This window comes from Peromyscus leucopus, chromosome 2 (assembly GCF_004664715.2).
Source record: "Peromyscus leucopus breed LL Stock chromosome 2, UCI_PerLeu_2.1, whole genome shotgun sequence".
Taxonomy (NCBI): Eukaryota; Metazoa; Chordata; class Mammalia; order Rodentia; family Cricetidae; genus Peromyscus; species Peromyscus leucopus.
The window spans coordinates 20935170-20957970 of NC_051064.1; the positions used below are offsets into that span (position 1 = coordinate 20935170).

A 22801-nucleotide genomic window follows, 5' to 3' on the forward strand; every position below is an offset into this window, starting at 1 on the left:
GGACCTTTACCCACTGATCCATCTCACCGACACCACGCTCTGCTTTTTATACCAACACCCACTGTAATCAAAATTTAAACAAATTATGGCAAATACATTAAAACATTTATATTTTAACAATGTTTTAACATATATGGACTTTATTAGGTGTTCCATGTATAGTCATCTGGTATGTTTAAAGAGTGAGCAATCATATAAAAGGAAATATGGTCATAAGTGATTGAAGTAATAAAATCCCCAAACTAAATAACATCTCATAATTCATGGCAAAGCATATATTAGATTTCATTACATCAGTATATAGCTTAGCAGTAAATTCTCCTGACGGCCATAAACCTGCAAGGTGTTGTCATCCTGAAAAATGAAGGAGAGGGAGTTGGTGAGGGGACAAAATGGATAAATCTTCCCCAGTGCAGTGTGTCTTCAAGTTGCAAAGTTGTGGTGCATTGCCCCCTAGTGGCAGAATTTGAGTCCTGTGATAAATGGAGTCTGCTTTCTGAAGAAAAGGCGGCTGATCCATCCTGCCATACTCACCTCTGAGGCTGGGCTCTAAAGGGCATCCCAGGCACAGCGCCAAGAGCTTTGCTCTGAAAGGGCTGCCTGACCCATCATTTCATACTCACTTGAGGCTGGACTCTAAAAGGCGTCACACACACAGTGCAAACCGCTCTGCTCCTAATCCACTGGAGTGTCAAGGACCTGGGTGTGAGTTTTTATGTTCACTTAACCTTTTAATTCCAATCACTCTGGCTACTTTCAAAACCATTCAACATACTTCTATTTTTAAAAAATGGTTGTGACTTTGGAAGGATTAATATGGCTGTAGGTTTTGGACTTTGGATGGGTTTTCATTCTACGTTTGAATTGTTTAGCAGGTTAGAATTAATGCAGGGCAAATGCCTTGCAGGAGTCCTTACATAGATACATAAAATCATTACAATCCATACTCAAGATGGATTCTAGAACTTTAACACAGGTTATCAGGATTGTTAGAAAAGACTCCTTATTGAGCATATGGTGTCACACACAAAGACTATCATTAAATATGCAATATGAACTCAGGCCAGCATCAGCATTTGAGATCTGAAGTCCCAGAATGCCTTACTCTACTTCCCACATTTTGGCAACGGGAAGGGTGAGTGACAGAGCAGGCAACCTAAGCCAGTTCTGTTTTAGATGGACTTTCAGAATTCAGTAAAATAAAATAAAAACAGAACATAGACCACACCTCAGTAACAAATATAGCTTCCTTCAAGATTTAGGAAGGCCATATATTTCAAGCCAAGTTCAAATGGTGCAAAGCAAACAAGTAGGATGTGATGTTTGAAGTCCGAGAACACTGTCAGGCAAAACCTGGAAGCAGCTGGGTTTCACTCTCTCCAAAGCCACTACACAGAAACATTTCCTCATCGTCCCTTCTTAGGCAATAGAAACATCATTCAGCAGCAGGTATTCAAGGGGAATGATGGAGTGACCCTAGAAGAAGAGAGCCCCTCAGGCCTTGGTTATTGGACTTCTGTTAGTTTTGATGGGACTTGGTGTTTCCCCAAATAATTCTGTGCTGTAAGGTCTTGACATATAATGCAGTGAGGACATCTTTACACTGTTGTAAGATATGTCCTATCATTAGCTTTATCTTAGAGTTGAGCCAATTGACGCACAGAGGTTGGTTTTCCCAAACAAAAGGGGGAGGGGAAAGAATTGAGGCGTATGTGGTCCTCCAGAATCAGCTTGGAGTGACTTGGCTTCAGCTGTTTGATTGCCCACAGTGACTTGCAGAGGAGACAGCTCTCTCTAACACAAAGACTCTCCTCTTCCAAGGGCAGGACTGCACTGATCTGTTCACAAGTTCTTCCTACTGGTCTCCCAGTGATCTGAATCCAGTCTTACTTAGTCTCACAACAAACAGAAAAATAATCATTTACAACACTGAAAACATCAAGCCAGTTGTGGTGCATGGTGTTAATTCCAGCACTTGGGAGGCAGGAGAATCTCTGTGAACCAACCAGGTCAAAATAGTGAGTTGCAGGCCAGCCAGAGCAATGCAGGGAGACCATCTCAAAACCAAACCAAACCCCAACAACAGTTAGTGCATTCTGCGGTTTTCAGGAAACTCATGCAGATTTGCTCTCCTTTAGAATTCAGTAGCCAAGTGATGTAGATTGGCAGCTTTGTTTTGGGGAGGAAGTCCCCCGCAGAACAAAGGCTTCCCTATTGTTGTGCCACTTTCAACTGTGAGCACGTGGCTACCCTGGTACCTCCCCTTCCTGTTAAGTCAAAGCCTCTTCTGTGGAAGTCCACCTCTTGGGACTACCATTAGTTTTGCTTTAATAGCTTAAATGTTAATGATATTAACATTTTACTATAAGCAAAATCATTTCTAGGAAGGCTCTACCTCATTGGCAAACTGGCAAGAATAAATTTCAGAATGAGTTTCAAAATCTGGTCGAGGTTCAGAGGAAGTTTTCCTGGAAAATAAATTAGCCTTCTAATCTCTTAAGATATTTTCTAATCTTTTAAGATATTTTTGGTTGTTTTGGAAAGTCTCACTGTATTACCCAGGCTGATCTCAAACCAAAGAGCCAGCCATCTGTGTTTCCCAAGTGATGGGACTGCCAGAGTATGCCACCATGCCTAGCACATCTGACTTTAAAATACATTAGGACCATGTTGTAAAGGCCAACGTAAATCTTGTCTTGAACATGTGTGTGAAAGAATGTATATATGCACCTGCACATTTTGATCATTTTATGAATTTTAACAGGAAACTTTGTCCCCACCATCTGAAGCTCTTCCTGCACAGTGGACATTCCTCCCCCACCCCCACCCACTGCAGTTCCAACACTAACTTCCACCAAAGAAGCTCAAAACTCAGCAGGAATGGCTGTTTTTTAATTAGTCTGTGATCTGAAAACTCTTTGCTGATTAGTACCTAGGTTTGTGGGGTTTGGTTTTGGTGTTTTCGAGCAGGGTGTACATGGCCCTGACTGTCCTGGAACTCACTATGTACACCAGGCCTGCCTGTGTCCCGAGTGCTAGGATTATAGGCATTTGTACTATGCCCAGCTCAGTACCTAGTTCTCAAAGCGGCATTTAAAAGGAAGTATTTGCCTTTGTGGTTTTTCCCGATGCCTTATTTTTTAATTTTCTAAACTACATATTGATCAGCACAGGGGCATGTGCATCTGTACATAGACAGAGAAGTTATATAAGCCCAGACTGGGATATATACATAATTTCTTTCTAAATGGCAGGATGTAAAATAAATCTAGGTAGAGCAGTGTTGGCAAGGCTCTGCCCCATGTCCTGGGACACCAGGTGTAAGCCTTCCCTTCTTCCCATGGCCACTCTGGAAACTGATGGCCCATCTGTTCAGTGCTGGTTGCCTCTTCCCTCCTCTCCCAGCTGTAGTTTAGGTCTTGCTAGGACTTCCCAGTGTCTCACTAGCCACAAAGGGAATCTACAGCTGACTGGCTGGCTTGTAGAATATGCTGTATCCTTTAGTAACCTGGCTGGTTATCCAGCCAATGAAGAGACGATAAAGCAGCCTCTCTTGTCTCCAAGTAGTTAAGAAGCAACAGAAAATATCTTAGAAGTCTGGAAAACTCTATCAGAAAAGTGAATTCAGTAATTATCCAAGTGAGAGTTTGAATTCAGAAATTCCAACAATGGTTACAATAGGCATTTATTTAAAATGAGACATCTGCAGAGCAAATAATTCTTAAATTGTGATTCAGGCTGAACCAACTTCATAAAAATATGCTGAGACCAGGCATATCCACAGATTTTAACTACAAGTTCACTTCTTTGCCCATTCTTCTCTCTTCTTTCCCCAATAACCTCTTTCAGATAGAGTTCAGGGAGAAATTGTCCTAAAAATGAAGAAAATAACAGGTCATAAACCACAAATGAAATCCACTGCAATTAATTACTTTTTGTTTGTAACTTAAGAAAATATACTCCAAACCTCTCCAACTTCTAGGAACTATGTGCTTTTTTTTTGGGGGGGGGGGCGGTTCGAAACAGGGTTTCTCTGTGTAGTTTTGGTGCCTGTCCTGGATCTCGCTCTGTAGACCAGGCTGACCTTGAACTCAAAGATCCCCCTGGCTCTGCCTCCTAAGTACTGGGATTAAAGGTGAGCGCCACTACCACCTGGCACTATGTGCTTTTTAAATGTAAAACCTCATGAAGATCACACAGGTCAGGAAGAGTACCAGGGAAGAAGCAAAGTCTACAGGCTCTCCTGGTATCAATGAGGCCTGAGGACAGGATTCAACATTCAACATTCCAGGAGCTAGATCACTCAGTGGACTTTACAGAACTAAAACTCTGCATTAGAGCAGCAACCAGAGGACAGGGAGACAATAGTAGCCCATGGGGCAGAAACCCTGGATTCTAGCCCAGGCCTCCCATACTAGAGACGAGCTTTAGAAGTCACTTCAGCTCCAAGTCACCATGTTCTTCTTTGAAATAGAGCTGACAGTTTCTGCTACTGAAATGCTATTTATGTGGCGTGACTTGGAGAACACAAATGTACTGCCCAAATGAGCGTGTCTCTCCTGTTTATGGCACTGTAGCCTGAGTGGCCAATATTGCTAGACATATCAAACCTGTTCTAACTCCTCATATTTTGTCCACTGCTCCTTAGGCAAGATCTGATGCCTCAGTTGGGTCCAGGGCTCTCTCGATGCTAAACAGTCTGCTGTTTCGAAGGTCAGGAAGCCTTCTTATGGCTTTGTTCACATCTTCAGTCTCAGATGCTGTATGATCTCACATTAACCCTGTGAAAGGAACAGATGAACCAGATTAAAGAGCTTTCTCAAAAACAGTGTTTGTTGTTTGTTTTTATGTTGTTGTTTAAACCTTTGAGACAGGGTCTATGCATCCCTGGCTAGCCTTGAACTCACTATGTAGACCAGGCTGGCCTGGAGCTCAAGAGATTCATTTGTTTTGCCCACCTGGCCCCAGACTCACAACTGTCTTGAAGTTACCATCTTCTTGCCTCTGTTTCCTCACTGCTAAAATCACAGGTATAACTCACCATACCTGGTAGGAGTTTTTCACATGTGTATACGTGCATATATGCATGTGTACCTTCATATGCATGCTTGCACTACTATGTCAGCTTGGGTTCTGAACTCAGGCCATCAGTTCTGATGTGTGGCTCACTAAGCCACCTGCTTTACCCAGGACTTTGCTTTTCTAATTGGCAAAATATCTTTATGACGTACAACTCAAGACTTGGTGGAAAAAGCACCAAGAGTTCAAGTCATTAGGTAAGACGGAAACCAAAAGCATTTCACACCCCAGTTATTTCTTGAAGCAATATATGGGCCTTTTAAAGCCACTATGACAAAAATCACTATTTCCCTTGAACCAACTCAGAAAATATTTAAAATATGCATCTTGTCCTTGAAAACATGAGTGGGCCACATCTCTTCTGACCTGAGATCAAGGTATTAAGGTAACTAGAAACAGTGCAACAGCTTGGCAGGGGAAGGCATTTGTTTCATGAGTGTAACGACCCAAGTGTGATCCCTGGACCCCACAGAGGAAGGACTCCCAGAAGCCCTCCTCTGACCTTCACAAGCACAACACCCTGGTATATATGAAAATGATTAAATATTTTTTAAAAGACATGAAGAACCTAAAATTATTATAAGGACCCGTAAGATTTATTGATGCTTTCATTCAGTTTCTAGACCACAAAGTGAAGTTTGTGCAAATTAGAAAGCTCTAAGAAAGCTCACAGATCCCATAAAGATGTTAAGAGCAAACATTTAAGACTTTAGCCTCTTGTCAAAGAACACAAACTTAATAAAATAGTTTAATTTTAAGTATGATTCACAGAAACACAAAATAAAACATCTTTTCGAACTAAAAGAATTCTTTAAAGTAGTGCATTTGGGGAGAACAAGGAGAGGAAGAGGGTGACAGAAAACAGACGCTCACCCAGTCTGTTGTTTATCGAATCCTGCAGCATTATGATACCATTCCAAAAATGATCCAGCCACTTGCTTGACACTGCAACTGTAATTACCACACTGTCAGTTGCTACAATCCACTTATATTAGTTGAATGCATCGATAGGCAAATAGCTGGTACTCTTATAAACCTAAGAAGCAATTTCCCTTCGTATACAATGTAGATCATTATTTCACCTATGGAGTCATGGGAGAAAATCGTGCCTAATATTCACAGGAATACTTCTACCACTTCAGGTTCTCAAAGCCCAGGCCCTCTGTCCTTACATCACTTGCTATCATCAGAACTGAAAGGGGCAGGAAAGGGACTTGGAACATTTCTATCATTTGTAGTTGCAGAAATAAATTTTTCTCTTCTAAGTGAGTGGAGCTATGAGAGAATCAGGTTAGGTGGTAAACTTCTAATCTCCAAAATTTTTAGTCCATCTTTAAAATATACTTATTTCTGGAAAAACTTTTATAGCATCAGTTATCATTTAAATATTAATAAATTAATAAAAAGAAGCATATTTTCCTCCTCCCAACAGCTATCTACCAATCAAAGGAATTGGTATTTGAACATGGATAAAGAAATCCACTCCGTTTTTTTTTTTTAAAACTCTTATGTAACAGAGCATGCCTATAATCTCAGCGCGCAAGAAGCTGACACAGTAAGAGTGTGAATTCCAGACCTTATCTAAACAAACAAATAATAATAATAATAATAATAATAATAATAATAATAATAATAAATAGGGGCTGGGAATGAAGCTCAGCCTTAAAGCTCATGCCTAAGCATGCAAAATACCCTATACAAAAACAAAACAAAAACATCTCACAAGTCTTTGGGAACAAGTCTGAGCCCAAGAAGGATAAGCTAGAAGAGGCCAAGGAAGCAGGACAGTGCCTGATGTTGACAGGACAGATGTGGTACAGGCAAAGAAGTGGAGCAAGCCTAGGCCTTCTTTTTAAAATGTGAAGGGTGGGGGAGCGCAGGTGGGAATGCCAGAGGATATTCCTTTTTTCATTTCTGGCTCTCTGTTGCTGTTGTCCCCATCCCCGTCAAAGCCCCCTAGGCTGACTGGCCACTGGGCTCCAGGGATTCACCTGTCTCCACCTCTCCAGCACTGGGGTTAACAGCATGGACTCGGACCGCAGGCTTTTTTTTTCCATTTAGTTTTCTGAGGCAAACTCTCTTCCTTCCTACTCCTTAGTACAGATTACTACATGGCTTCCTCCAACTTTAGAAATCAAGTGTCGTGTGTGAAATTGTTTTTAAGAGAATTAAAATGGTAACAAACTACTGACGGAGCTCCAGTGGGTGGCACAGTGACCACCTAGCATGCACAAAGCCCTGGGTTCCATCTCCAGCAGCACATAAGATGGGTGCGGTGGTGCACACCTGAATTCCAGCATCCTGAGGGGAGAGACCAAAGGATCCAAAGTTCAGGGTCATCCTTCAATACAAAGTCAATACAAAACCAGCGTGGCCTACAGGACACCCTGGCTCAAAAAATAATACAAATATAAAAGAATTTTAAAAATCTAAAAACAAATGTGTAGGAGATAAACTGTCAACACGATTAGCAGTAATTATGGTAACGGTTAATATTCACCTAACACTTAGAACGTGCCACGCACTACTCGGCTCACCCTTTCCACATGTGCTGGATTAAAAACCTACTGCAGAAAAGGAAGCAGGCTTCTAGAATGGAGCCAATCCGAGCTCTGTTGAAATCAAGTCTCTAATACCAAACAAAAACCCCGAAGCAGAATCCCTTAAATTTAGTAAGATTCCTTAAGAATTTGTCAAGCGGGTGAAATTAATAATTTCATAATTTCTGGGGACTCTTGAGAAGGGGGACCAGTATTGTTTTTAAAGGCTGTTCCAATTTACACCGCCAGAGGGCAGAAATTAGCTTTTACTATAGGGGATGGGGGACTACTACTTGAAGTGAACTTCGTTTAACATATTCTGGCATTCTATCCCATGACCAATTTGTTCTAGTGCATACGTTAGATAGAAATCCTTCCAGCTCTGCAGCTCCAGCTCGCGTTCCAGATACACCACGGTTAACCCGAAACTTCAGGATACATTATCTCCCTGGATTCTGACAGAAGCTCGCGGGGCGGAATGCGGGCTCAACAGCTGTTTGCTCCCACCACCGTCCCCAGCGTGAAAGAGGAAGACCAGCGGTAGGATTTCGGTAGCTACTGCAGAGGACGGCGTCTGACTGCAGACGCTGCGCAGCCCACCGCGGCAGGCATCCCAAGGGCCGAGGGGAGGGAGGCCGAACTCAGGCCCAGCCACGGCGGACTACCCCGCAGAGCACCAAGCCTCGGGCTGCTCAGGCCCGGCATGGCTCAGCGAACCGGTCCTCGTCGCCGGACTGGGCCGCCACGGCCCTTATGCGCAAGGCTGACTCCTTAGCCAGAGTAGAAGGGAGCAAGGCGCTGGGGACACAAACCCCCCTGGATACCCACCAAGGAGGACCCGGTCCCTTACCGTGAGGAAGCCTGCATCCTGACCCCAGGGGGCACCGCCGCCTTCTGGATAAGTCCTAGAGCGCGCGAGGGCTCGTGCGCAGGCGCGAGGGAGGGCGCACGCGGAGAGCTCGGGAACTCAGTTTTGGAGGCTTTCCTGTGTGAGTGAAGTCTGCAGAGGGCCCAACAATTTGCGCGCCCTGCTGCAAGAAACATTCTTCGTGACACGATGGGAAAAATATCAAGAAAGTAGGAGACAGGGCACGGTGTTATTCGAGGTTCTGTTACAAGAAGCACCTTTTGCGGTATTAATGCATCAGTTGCTTGGAGACAGGTAATGTGGTAAAAGATTTTCAGGCACACAGCTCCTCAGTTAAAGATGGGTGAGAAGGGAGGTCTAGGACGCCCGAGGATGCCCTTGGTGGTCGAATTCCTTATGTCAAGTGGTGCAGCATTTTAATACAATCCACACACCTTTCCTATATTCCTTAAATTACCTCTAGATTACTTTTAATACCGGCTATAAAGTAAACGCTACAGAAATAGTTGTTATACTGAATTACTTTGGAAATAAGAAAGAAAAAAATAAACATATATTCACTCGTCCCCAATCAGTGATAGATCGAATCCGTAGGTATAGAAGGGTGACTTTGTTCTCATTTAATTCTAACTCTGGTGTAATTACTGTAGTTATCAGTATTAGAGAGAGAGAAAAAAACGTTAAATACTTATCCCAATGGAAGAGTCCAGTTTTTTTTCTTTCTAGAATTGAGAAATCCAGGTTCAAATTCAGACCGCCTTATTTCTAGGATCATATGTTGCTGGAGGGCTTCTCTCCAGGTTCCCCAAGGCCCGCAGTCCCACAATCCACTTATAAAATAATCACTCAGACGCTTATATCACTTACAAACTGTATGGCCGTGGCAGGCTTCTTGCTAACTGTTCTTTTATCTTAAATTAACCCATTTCTATAAATCTATACCTTGCCACGTGGCTGGTGGCTTACCAGAGTCTTTACATGCTCTTGTCCTGGCGGTGGCTGCAGTGTCTCTCTCCTCAGCCTTCTGCTTCCCAGCATTCTCCTCTCTCCTTGTCCCACCTACTTCCTGCCTGGCCACTGGCCATCGGTGTTTTATTTATATAGAACGATATCCACAGCAATCATATGCTGCACAACTAACCCCAGAATACTTTAAACTTCATAGGCTTCACTTTCTCTACCTAAAGATTCATATCAAACCATCTTAGTGGAAAAGTTAGATCAGGTTCCCTTTAAAAATATTAAATATAAGGCACATGCCTATGATCCTAGCATTCAGTAGGCTGAGGTAGGAGGATCACTGCTAGACTTGTATACATAGTGAATTCGACACCATTCTGGGTTACCCAATAAGACCTTTCCTAAAACAAAACAAAAAAATATTAAAACTAGGATATAGAATCTGTATATACTATTAAAAGCAGAGCATAGAATGTACAAGGTTTCACATTCAACAGGTGAAGTCAAAGACATAAGAGTAAGGACAGAAAATGGGGAAACTGACCTTGACTCAGCAGTGCTCTTGCCCTGCTGTACTTCCATCTTAAGCTGAGACCCAGGACAGCAAAGAACTGTCTCGTTATGAATTCCAAATGTTATTTAATGGCTTTAGTCACAAGTTCTGAAGTTCTGTTGCCATCTCCCTATTCTTCCGTTTCTGTGCCAATCTTCCTTGTATCACTGTGTGCCGCTCTAAGAGTGTATGCAGCGATCGATGTGAAGTCTGAAAGATAGGGATACACAAGCTCATCTGGACCCTTGCACATCGTTTTGCAGAGTGTATTCACTAAACTCTTCATCCTGACAAGTTTCAGCATCATGGTGGAAGTGTCTAGAGGGAAGATCATATGCTAAGGTGTGTCAAAGCATCGGATACCCAGCCTTATAGGAAGTGACTTGAAGGCTTGGTGCTTGCTCATGCTCCTTAGTAATGGTTCAAAATGTTATAGGGGACTGGGGAGATGGCTCAGTGGTTACAGACACCTGCTCTTCCAGAGGACCTGGGTTCAGTTCGAACACCAATGTAAGGCAGCTCATCACTACCTCTAACTCCAGCTCCAGGGGATCTGATTCCCTCTTTTGTCTGTGAGTACCAACATGCATGTGTGAACATACATTCATGCACATATACATGTAAGTAATTACTAAAATAAATCTTAACATTTTACAATTTGTTTTATTTCTTTCCTCCTGGCATAGTGATTACACTAATTTGCCCCTTTAAATTTTAGACACATACATGTGATGCTTTGTTTGGTAAAACCCCCAAACAAGTTTTAAAGAGTAATCTTTAACATTTCTTTTCCCTGTAGTAGACTGGCAATTCCAGTCATGATGTAGACAACCATGATGCACTAATCTGTACCATTAAACCGCTTATAGTTTCTCATGTGTGTAGACAGACATGCATGAGAAACAGACCTTTGTGATTTTAAATGGTAAAATATTAGGATTGTTCACCACAGCATCTCAGGCTAACCTATTCTTTGTGTGCCTCTGTGTGTATGTGTTTGTGTATCAGTATGTGTGCAGACCAGAGATCTAAGTTGAATGTCTTCTTCAACCACCCTTCACCATAGCTTTTGAGACAGGTCTCTCTGTAGCTAGAGTTTTCCTGTCTTACCCACAGTCAGGACAAATCTTTGTCACCCGCCAGTCCCACAACCGCTCAGACCCAACCAATTAAACACAGAGACTTATATTGCTTACAAACTGTATGGCCGTGGCAGGCTTCTTGCTAACTGTTCTTATAGCTTAAATTAATCAATTTCCACAAATCTATACCCTGCCACATGGCTTACTGGCATCTTTTCATGCTGCTTGTCAGGGTGGCGGCTGGCAGTGACACTTTCTGCCTTCCTGTTCTTTCTTTTCTCCGCTCTGTTAGTCCCGCCTGTACTTCCTGCCTAGCCATGGACCAATCAATGTTTTATTTATTGACCATTCAGAGTAACTTGACATACAGACCATCCCATAGCACAGCCAAGTGCAGACCATCTCAGACACCTGCACTCAGGCCCATGGTCCTAATCATCCTCTATGCAGACCTGCTGGGTAAAGCCACAAGGAACCTGAGAACGGGCTCCCACAGGACATACAGAACATCCCACAGCATCTCTCACTGAACCTGGAGCTCACCAATTTGGACAAGATTGGCTGGCCAGCAAGCCCTAGGGATCCTTCTGTCTCCATCTTCCCAGCACTGGGATACCTGTGCCCTGCAGCCCTCAACGATTGCATGGGTGCTGGGGATTAAACTGATTCCCCATATGTGAGCAGCACTTGACTGACTGAGTCATCTCCCCAGCCTGAAGCTAGCCTGTTCTGAGTGGATTGCTCATAAAGGCAAAATGAAGTTCCCAGGAAAAGACAGACCGGAAAGGTCTGTGCTTTCTTTCTCAGCCGTTTCTTTGATTATTCACTTTATCCCTTGGAGAACTGATGGAAACCCACATCTCTGTCCCCTTAACCAGTGTATTCTAGAACCCTAAATGTCAAGCTAATAATAGGAAATCTGGCTCTGAGAAATCATCATCTTAATTACTCAGAGTATTCTTTCGGGATATCTGACACAACATGGAACTCCGGTATACGATAAACCACTTTCTAATTTAATGGCTTAAAACACTTGTTATCTCCCAACTTTGACTCACTCAGCTGGGAGTTTTTGCAAAGGCTGTATGTAATACACTGCCCCACATCACTCAGAGTGCTGCTGGTTGGATGTTTTTGACTTTGTTTTTGTTGTTTTGCCAGCTGCAACTGCATTCCTGGTGAGCTACTCTTGGCCTGGCTCCAGAGAGTAGCACCTAGCCCTAATCCTTCCTTTGTTTAATCCATACCTTTTGTTTCTCTTATACCTTTGGTTTCTCTTATTGCCCTATGAGAATCTTGTCTGAGAGTCGCCCAAGGATCAAAGGCCTATACAAAACTTAGTTCAGGAAACCTGGAAAACCTGGTACCTGAGAAATCAAGGAATTTGCACTTGGCATTGTATCTCTAGGACCTCCTTTCAGGTTGCTTTGAAGGTATGGAAATTAACTGGCTAAACTGTAAATAGAGAGAAATAAAAATGCCCTAGGCAAAGGGCAAATGCTTCAGTCTGAGGCTGGACTCCCCCTAAAGCCACCAAAGGCTAAATTTATTCTTAAGGGGCCCCTGGGTATTCTTTCCACGGATCCACATGAAACCACACACCTGTGTTGCAAAAAACAATGACAGCCAGCCATCTTTCAACTTCACTCAGTTTCTCCAGTAATTGGAGAAACCCCTTTACAGAGTGCTTCATGGCTACAATAACTATTCCAAGACCACACCTAATATACAAGTTTTTTTTTTTTTTTTGGTTTTTCGAGACAGGGTTTCTCTGTGTAGCTTTGCGCCTTTCCTGGAACTCACTTGGTAGCCCAGGCTGGCCTCGAACTCACAGAGATCCGCCTGGCTCTGCCTCCCGAGTGCTGGGATTAAAGGCGTGTGCCACCACCGCCCGGCTACAAGTGGTTTTTTAAGGCTCTGCTTAATAATGTTCAATAAGCCAAACCATATGGCCCAGAGTCACTGTAGAAAGGAATTCTTGAGACTACCAATGCCAGGGACAGTTCACTGGGGTGCTACCAGTATTAACAATTGGGTGTTCCTAAGGCAGACAACTAAGGTCATGGTGACTCACTTTATAAACAAAGAAACAAAGACTTAGGGACCAAGTCCCTTTCCCTGGTTAACATATAAATGGTAATGGGGCAAATGTACCAGCTCATGCTATAAATCTTGTTGGTGCTAAATTCAAGGTTTCTTATGGATATCACTATGTCTCAGTGGTTGAAATGAATGTTAATCGGCACTGGTGGTAACTCTGGTTACTGGCGGAAAGGTCACAGTCATGACAGAACCCAGTATCAGTACTCAGAGCTTTATTAGGAGGAAAGGGAGGGCAGGGGAGAGAGGAGAGCCAGGCCTGGAGAGCAAAGAGAGAGAAAGATGGTGGGGTAGAGGGAGAGAAACCTGAGCAGAGAGAGAGGATGGGGTCTGCGTCCAGCTTTTAAGGGCTCCCAGTATGGAGCTACACCACGCATGCGCTGATTACATGACCACACCACGTATACATAGCCACCAACACACACTGATGATGTAAGACACAAGACCTTTTGCTTACTCCTGGACTGAGCATGTGTGGTTATGCAGCTGGGCAAGGGCAGAATTCTAACTGTGGTTATCTTCAGCTTTTCCTGATTCTAGTAGTCAACTATGAACAATTTTAAATACTTGTGCTCAGGGAAGGTGACACGGTAGATAAGCCCAAATGTACTGTTATGAGTAGAGTGGCAGATAGTAGATGAATAATTATTTTGTGCTCTAGTAACATAACATTTCAAGGAAAATAAAAACATCTTGTGACAAAAACTATTTTCAAAGACCAGTGAATGCAAAAGGAGAAATTCCTCCACTATTCTCGAAACTCCACAAGAATGACACCTGGTGCAGGCCCTGTGCATGCCACTTCAATCTCTGTGAGCCTATGTGAGCCCTGCTTTGTTGATTCAGTGGGCCATGTTCTCCTGGTGCCCTTCTTCTGCTCAGACTCCTACAATCTTTTTGCCCTTCTTCTGTATGATCCCCACATCTCTGAGGGGAGGGATCCAATGGAGACCTCCAATTTAGACCCTCCACATAATGTCTGTCTGAGGGTCTTTGCATCTGCTCACATCTGCTGCTGGATGAAGCTTCTCTGATGATGGCTGAATCTAAGGCACTGATCTAAGAGTATATCAGAATATCATTAGGAATCATTTCATTGAATTTTTTGTTTGTTTGTGTGTTTAAACCTGTAGTGTTTTGTTCTACCCTAGGTTTCTGGGCTATCTCTAGTTCCTGCTCATTCAAACAGTGTCAGGCATGGGCTCCCTCTCTTGGCATAGGCCTCAAGTTAAATCAGTTGTTAGTAGGCCACTCCCACAAGTTCTGTGCCACCCCCAATCCAGTTGTCTCTCCTAGTACTCTTTCCCCCCATCCTATCTCCCTACCCCCAACCTGATCCCTCCAGCTCCTTCCCCATCTACCCCCAGTCCAGTCACAAAATCTATTTTTTTTTCTGCTTCATCAGGGAGATCTATGCATCTCCCTTGGACATTTCTTCTTTACTTAGTCTCTTTGGGTATATGAATTGTAGCTTGGTTATCATTTATTTAACAGCTAAGATCCACTTATAAGTGAATACATATCATATTTGTCTTTCTGGGTCTGGGTTACCTCATCCAGGATGCATTTTTCTTGTACCATTCACTTGTCTGCACATTTTATGATGTCAATTTTTTAACAGCTAAGTAATACACCATTGTGTAAAAGTATCACATTTTCTTTAGCCATTCTTTGGATAAGGGAACATCAAGGTTGTTTCCAGTTTCTGGCTATTATGAATAAAGCCACAATGAGCAGAATTGAGCAAATGGTAGGATAGTGTATCCTTCAGGTATATGCCCAAGGTATATGGTATAGCTCTGTCTTGAGGTAGATTAATTCCCAATTTTCTGAAGAACCACCATATTGATTTCCATTGTGGTTGTACAAATCTGTACTACTGCCAGCAATGAAGAGTGTTTCCATTGCTCTACATCCTCACTGGCATGAGCTGTTACTTGTGTTATTGATCTTATCCATTCTGACAGGTATAAGATGGAATATCAAAGTCATTTTGATTTGCATTTCCCTGATAGTTAAGGATGTTGAATATTTCATTAAGAGTTTCTCAGCCATTTGAGCTTCCTCTGTAGAGAATTCTGTTTAGATCTGTACCCCATTTTTAATTGAATTATTATTTTTTCTTTTTGGTATCTAATTTTTCAAGTTCTTCATATATTTTGGATATTAGTCCTTTATTGGATGTGAAATTGGTTAAAAAAAAAAAAAACTTTTCCCACTCTGTAGGCTACCATTTCTGTCCCATTGACTGTGTCTTTTTGCCTTACAGAAGCTTTTAAGTTTCATGAGGTTCTATTATTATTGTTGATCTTGTATCTGAGCTGTCTGTTCAGGGAGTCTTCTTCTGTGCCAATGCATTCAAGGTTGTCCAACATTTTCTCTTCTAACAAGTTCAGTGTATCTGGTTCTATGTTGAAGTCTTTGATTCACTTAGACTTGAGTTTTTTGCACTGTGATAAGTATAAATCTATTTGCATTCTTCTACATGCAGATATCCAGTTTGACCAGGACCATTTCTTAAAGATGCTTTCTTTTTTCCAGTGTGTATTTCTGGTGTCTTTACCAAAACTCAGGAGTACATAGGTGTGTGTGGATTTATGTCTGGGTCTTCAATTTGTTTCCAATGATAAACATGTCTGTTTTTATGCTAATACCATGTGGGTTTTTACTACTATAGTTCTGTAGTACAGTTTGAAATCAGGGATGGTGATACCTCCAGCAGTTCTTTTATTTTTCAGGATTGTTTTAACTATCCTGGGTTGTTTTTTTTTTTTTTTTTTTATTTTTCCATATGAAGTTAAGTATTGTCTTTCCAAGGTCAGTGAAGAATTGTGTTAGAATTTTGATGGTGATTTCATTGAATCTGTAGATTGCTTTTGGTAGGATGGCCATTTTTACTATGTTAATCCTACCAATTCATGAGCATGGGAGATATTTCTATCTTCTGTAGACAAATTTCTAAACAGTCTTATTAATAGAAAACATGGAGCCAGATATAGGGGTGAAAACCTGAGAGAGAACAGAGGAATAGGAACAACCACACACTAACTTTACCTCACAAACTCCACAGCTTCCAAAAGCAAGATACTTTCTGTCTACCCACACATATGCCTTTCTGTTCTGCCATCTGATTTGCTCTCTCTGTCCAGCTACATCACTTCCTCTTCCTGCCCAGCTCTGCCACTTCCTATTTTTCTGTACAGACCTCCAGACCTTCATGGTTAACTAATGTTGGAATTTAAGGCATGTGCCACCATGCCTGGCTCTGTTCCCAGTGTGGCCTTGAACTCACATAGATCCAGACAGATCCCTGCCTCCCAAGTGATAGGATATAAGGCCTGTGCTAACATTGCATGACTTTTGTGTTTACTTGTAATGGCTGGCTTTTTCCTCTGATCTCCTGACAAGCTTTATTTATTAGAGCACAAATAAAATATCATCACATTTCCCCTTTTTTGTCTAATAAAAAAACAAAAAAAGTTTTAACTAATATAAGAAAAACTATATACAATAAGTGCAATAACTATATACAGTATATACAAACAATAAAAATATCAACAATGTCTAATCCATTTGCATTTGGCAAATTCAGCAAAAATATTCCATTATGTATCCTATTTTGGTGAGTCCAAAATGTACCTAATTCACTTTCTATCCTAACTTATATTACCAACAGAAAACTATCTTATGATGTCTTTCAATCTTATGCATTTAACACCTCTTAGTGAGTTTCTTTTTTGAATTTCTTAACAAGGAAAACTGTAACTACAACTATCTAATCTTCAACTTCCTTAGAGACCCAAGAAGGAAATAATATTACCTAGTAAAACAGGTTATAGAAAAATCCTTTTTTAAACCCTTACTATTTGACATGATGTTTTTTTGTGTGAAATTCTGAGACCTCCAGCATATTTCCTATCAACAGTTTATTGATCTCATCATTACCTTGTACTAAAGGGCCTGACAGACCCATATGGGATCGAATGTGAGTTATATATAAGGGATGCTTCCTATTCCTGATTATATCTTGTAACTGAATAAATAACAAAGTTAATTCTGACTCATCAGGGATAAATTCTGCAGTCTCCATATGTAATACCACTCTTTCAGGTTATTGAGTGTCAGTAATTATGTTAGAGGTTCCAAAAAATCCATTAGTACCAACAGAATAGCATACAATTCAGATTTTTGAACTGAATTATAAGGACTTTGAACCACTTAAATTTTATGATTTGTAACCTGTCTTTCCTTGTTTGTTTGCATCTGTATAAAATGTACGGCTCCAGATATGAGTGTTTCCCTTAAAATGGGAAATAGAATCCAATCAGCTCTCTATACAAGTTGAATTCTATCACTTTTGGGATATTTGCTATTAATCCCTCCAAAAAAAATTACTTCAAGCTCTTTGCCAAGGGTCACTTTCTGTCCATAATTTTTCAATGTCCTCCTTAGTTAAAGGTATTACAATTTCTGCTGGGTCTACTCCTGCTAATTGATGAAGTCTCAATTTTCCTTTTAAAATCAAGTCAGGGGTCTCTTCCACATAAGTTTTTAACTTTTTACTCTGTTTATTTGGTAGAAATATCCATTCCAATATAATATCTTCCCTCTGCATTAAAATTCCTGTAGGAGAATGCTTAGAGGGTAGACTAACCAAAACATAATCAAGCTTTGGATCAATATGATCCACGTGTCCTTCCTGTACTTTCTTTTCCACCAAAGCCAGTTCTCTCTCAACTTCAGCTGATAATTCTCTTAGACTATTTAAGTCCTTGTCACCTTCTAAGATTTTGAACAAATTACTCAGTTCATCATTTTTTACCCCAAAAACAGCTCATAGATGGGAAATGTCTCTGAATAATCTTTGAAAGTCATTAAGAGTCTGTAATCCATCTCTCCTAATTTGCACTTTTTGGGGCCTAAATTTTTGGAGGCCTATTTTATGTCCTAAATAATTAATAGACTCTCCTCTTTGTATCTTTTCAGGAGCAATTTGTCATCCCCAACAAGGCAAAATTGTCTTCTTCAAACATTTTTTTCTAAAGTATCTGCATTTGAATCAGCTAGTAAAATATCATCCATATAATGATAAATTATAGATTTAGGAAATTGTTTACTTCTAATGGCTGTCATACAAAATATTGGTACAGGGTTGGGCTATTCAACAGTCCCTGTGGGAGAACCCTCTATTGATATCTCTTAACCAGTTGAGAATAAGTAGGCACCGTAGAGGCAAATCTTTCTCTGTCTTTTTCTTGTAAAGGTATTGAGAATAAACAGTCTTTTAAATTGATAACTACAAGAGGCCATCCTTTAGATAAAAAAGTAAGCAAAGGAATTCCAGACTGTAGAGAGCCCATTGGTTGATTTACTTTGTTAATTGCTCTTAGGTCTGTTACCATTCTTCATTTACCAGATTTCTTTTTAATAACAAATACAACAGAATTCCAAGGGCTGGTTGATCTTCAATATGCTGAGCATTTAACTGCTCTTGTACCAGCTCTTCTAAAACCTGCAGTTTCTCTGTCATTAAAGGCCATTGCTGAACCCATACTTGCATTTGGTTATTTAATTGCTCTGAGAAGGAGTTTCTTTTATGATGGCAGGAAAGGACTGACTGAATTTCCATGGGGACCTGCAAGTTTCCCTTGTTGATCTACATTCATTAATCCAATATTTACCTTACCATACCTTCTGCATAATCCAGAAGGGAGGGGCATTCTCTTGCCATTGTCCTGAATCAACATTATTTCTAGGAATGCCCTGTTTACAGACCCTTTTCAAATGACCTTGTTTACTACAATTAAAACATCTGACATTATTATTTTTTCCTCAAAGTTTTTTATATCACTTCTCCTATCCACATGTCATCATGGTCATAAGACTCGATATTAATTGTGTCCCTAATCCAATCCTCCAAGGGTGCTGATCTGGCCTTTAACAACCTGATTACCCTCTTGCATGCTGCATTTGCATTCTCAAAAGCCAAAGATTCAATTATTATCTGTCTAGCTTCTGAATTTGGTATCATTCTATTTACTGCTGAAGACAGCCTTTGTAAGAAATCTGTAAAGGATTCTTTGGGGCACTGTATAACTTTTGTAAATGATTCAATTTTCTTCCCTACTTCCTCAATCCTGTCACATGCATTCATGGCTGCCATGTGGCATAGAATTAGGGTTTGGTTATCATATAAACATTGTCTTTGTATATCAGCATAATTGCCTTCTCCAAGAAGCTGATACTGGGAAATTTCCACACCTCTAGTCCTACATCATTGTTCTACCATTTTAGCCTCCTCTTTAAACCATGTTCTAAACATGTTAAACTGTAATTGTGGATTGGCCTCTAGGACAGCTGTAATTAATTCTTTCCAGTCCTGGGGGATAATTCTATTACAAGTTGACCATGAGTTTAATATCTGCTTTACAAATGGAGAATGCATGCCATATGATACTGTAGCTTCTTTAAATCTCCTTAAATCTAACATTTCCACTGGAGTCCATTTATCTTGTACACACCCTTGAGCATTTGTCAGTTCCTGTAAAATTACCAGGTAGATTAAAGTTTGCTGTCTGGTAACCTGAGGCTGTTTTCTGTAACCATATAATTCAATCCTGAGCTAATTTTACCTTTAAATTCTTCTGTCTGGGTCTGAATTTCTCTATGATTCATTTTAACAGATTTTTCTAAAGCTTTTATTTTGGCACTTAAATTGACCAAACTTTTTAATGCTAAAATAAAAATCATCAAACAAATAACATTCATAATTGATGTTACATACATCCCATTAACATTAATTATCCTCTCATTTAATTGTTCCATTTTCAGACTGCCTAATGTGTTATCAAACAGTGACCAAATTCCTTCCATTGTAAAAATGTTTCCCATTTTTTAATGTGGGGAAAAAATTCTCTTTTAACTAATTTGTACCTTTAAGATATCTTAATTGAAATGGAAGGATCTCCCATGCTCATGGATAGGTAGGATTAACATAGTAAAAATGGCAATCTTACCAAAAGCAATCTACAGATTCAATGCAATCCCCATCAAAATCCCAACACAATTCTTCACAGACTTGGAAAGAAAAATACTCAACTTTATATGGAAAAACAAAAGACCCAGGATAGCTAAAAGAATCCTATACGATAAAGCATCGTATGCCTTGGAGGCATCACCATCCCTGACCTCAAACTCTACTGTAGAGCTATAGTAATAAAAACAGCTTGGTACTGGTATAAAAACCGACATACGGACCAATGTAATCGAATTGAAGACCCTGACATTAATCCATGCACATATGAACACCTGGTTTTTGACAAAGGAGCCAAAACTATACAATGGAATAAAGAAAGTATCTTCAACAAATGGTGCTGGCATAACTGGATGTCAATATGAAAAAGATTACAAATAGATCCATATCTGTCACCATGCACAAAACTCAAGTCCAAGTGGATCAAAGACCTAAACATAAACCAGCTACACTAAACTTAATAGAAAAGAAAATAGGAAGCACTCTTGAATGCATGGGCACCGGAGACCATTTCCTAAATAAAACACCAACAGCACAGACCCTAAGCATAACAATTAATAAGTGGCACCTCTCAAAATTGAGAAGCTTTTGCAGGGCAAAAGACACAGTCAATAAGACAAAAAGACAGCCAGCAGAATGGGAAAAGATCTTCACCAACCCCACATCTGACAGAGGATTGATCTCCACAATATATAAAGAACTCAAGAAACTAGACATCAAAGTACTGAACAGCCCAATTAAAAAATGGGCTAAAGAGCTAAACAGAGAATTCACAAAACAAGAACTACAAATGGCTGAAAGACATTTAAAGAAATGCTCAACATCCTTAATCATCAGAGAAATGCAAATCAAAATGACTCTGAGATACCACCTTACACCTGTTAGAATGGCTACGATCAAAAACACCAATGACAACCAATGTTGGAGAGGATGTGGAGCAAAGGGAACATTCCTCCACTGTTGGTGGGAATGTAAACTTGTACAACCACTGTGGAAATCAGTATGGCGGTTTCTCAGAAAATTAGGAATCGAACTACCTCAAGACCCAGCCATCCCACTCTTGGGCATATACCCAAGGAATGCTGATTCATACCATAAAGATACATGCTCAGCTATGTTCATAGCAGCACTATTTGTAATAGCCAGAACCTGGAAACAACCTAGATGCCATCAATGGAAGAATGGATGAAAAAAATGTGGTACATATACACAATGGAGTACTACTCAGCAGAGAAAAACAATGAAAGCATGAAATTTGCAGGCAAATGGATGGAACTAGAAAAAAATCATCCTGAGTGAGGTAACCCAAACCCAGAAAGACAGTCATGGTATGTACTCACTCATAGGTGGATTCTAGATATAAAATAAAGAACAATCAGACCACAACCCATAGAACTATAGAGGCTATATATATAGCATGGAGGTCCCTAGGACGACTGTGGCTTATAATAAATTTCAGTTTTACTCAATGATTTAAAAAAAATAGCCAAATGAATGGAAACACATGAACACTGAACCAAAGGTTGAGGGGCCCCCAGCTGGATCAGGCCCTCTGAATAGGTGAGACAGTTGATTGGCTTGATCTGTTTGGGAGGTAACTAGGCAGTGGGATCAAGTCCTGTGCTCATTGCATGAGTTGGCTGTTTGAAACCTGGAGCTTATGCAGGGACGCTTGGCTTAGTCTGGGAGGAAGGGACTGGACCTGCCTGGACTGAGTCTACCAGGTTGATCGCAGTCCTCGGGGAGGACTTGTCCTGGAGGAGGTGGGAATGGGGTTAGACTGGGGCTAAGGGGGGGGGGGGGAGGGGGGAGAATAGGGGAACCCATGGCTGATATGTAGAACTGAATGGTATTGTAAAATAAAATATATATATATATATATATATATATATATATATATATATATATAAGATATCTTAATTGACTTACCAAGTCTGTTGACTGTGTAGAACAGTAGAAGTCTGAGGGAATTTCAGAGCAGCTACCCAGTGTTGTAGTAGTTCAAGATGGGAACCAGAGAGAGTGCACCACCCACCAGGAGAGAAAAAGCCAGAGATTCTGGCCATGTGCTCCAGACTGAGCCATGCAATGGGGCCTGATCCAGGGGCCCAGTTTATCCCACAAGTAGCTTTTTAATGAATTCTTGCCATGTTGGAGTGCCAATTGTAGATGAATTTCTAAATAGTCTTACTAATAGAAAATACAATACATCACAGTTACCCTTTTTTGTCTAATAAAAAATAAAAAGTTATAACTAATATAAGAAAAACTATATACAATAAGTACAATAACTATATACAACATATACTGTTATGCCCAGATCGCATCCCCAAAGAGACCACTAAAGACCGATGATGGCCAGAATGCCAAAACAAGGTTTATTTCCATTTCAAGCTGAGCAGCAGGGAACTCATCCCAGATACTCACTCATATCTGTGAGGTTGGGAGGAGCCCCCCTTTCATTGTAAGGCTAGCTTTTAAAGGCACAGACCACATAATTCATTCCCCCACAGCCTCCCTCCATCTCCCTAGTTAGTATCAGTTCCTTTTTTCCCAGTCTTGTATGTTATCTTTATGTTTTGTCTG

General features: G+C 40.8%; 1 long non-coding RNA gene across 1 annotated transcript; it reads right to left on the reverse strand.

Moving 5' to 3' along the window:
• Window positions 1–3660: 3660 nt before the first annotated feature.
• On the reverse strand, window positions 3661–8577 carry LOC114707596. The gene is made up of 4 exons (XR_003736676.2): window positions 8470–8577; window positions 5953–6030; window positions 4611–4781; window positions 3661–3872 (listed from the first exon to the last, which is right to left on the reverse strand). It is a non-coding gene; the product is annotated as an uncharacterized LOC114707596 (long non-coding RNA).
• Window positions 8578–22801: the final 14224 nt, after the last annotated feature.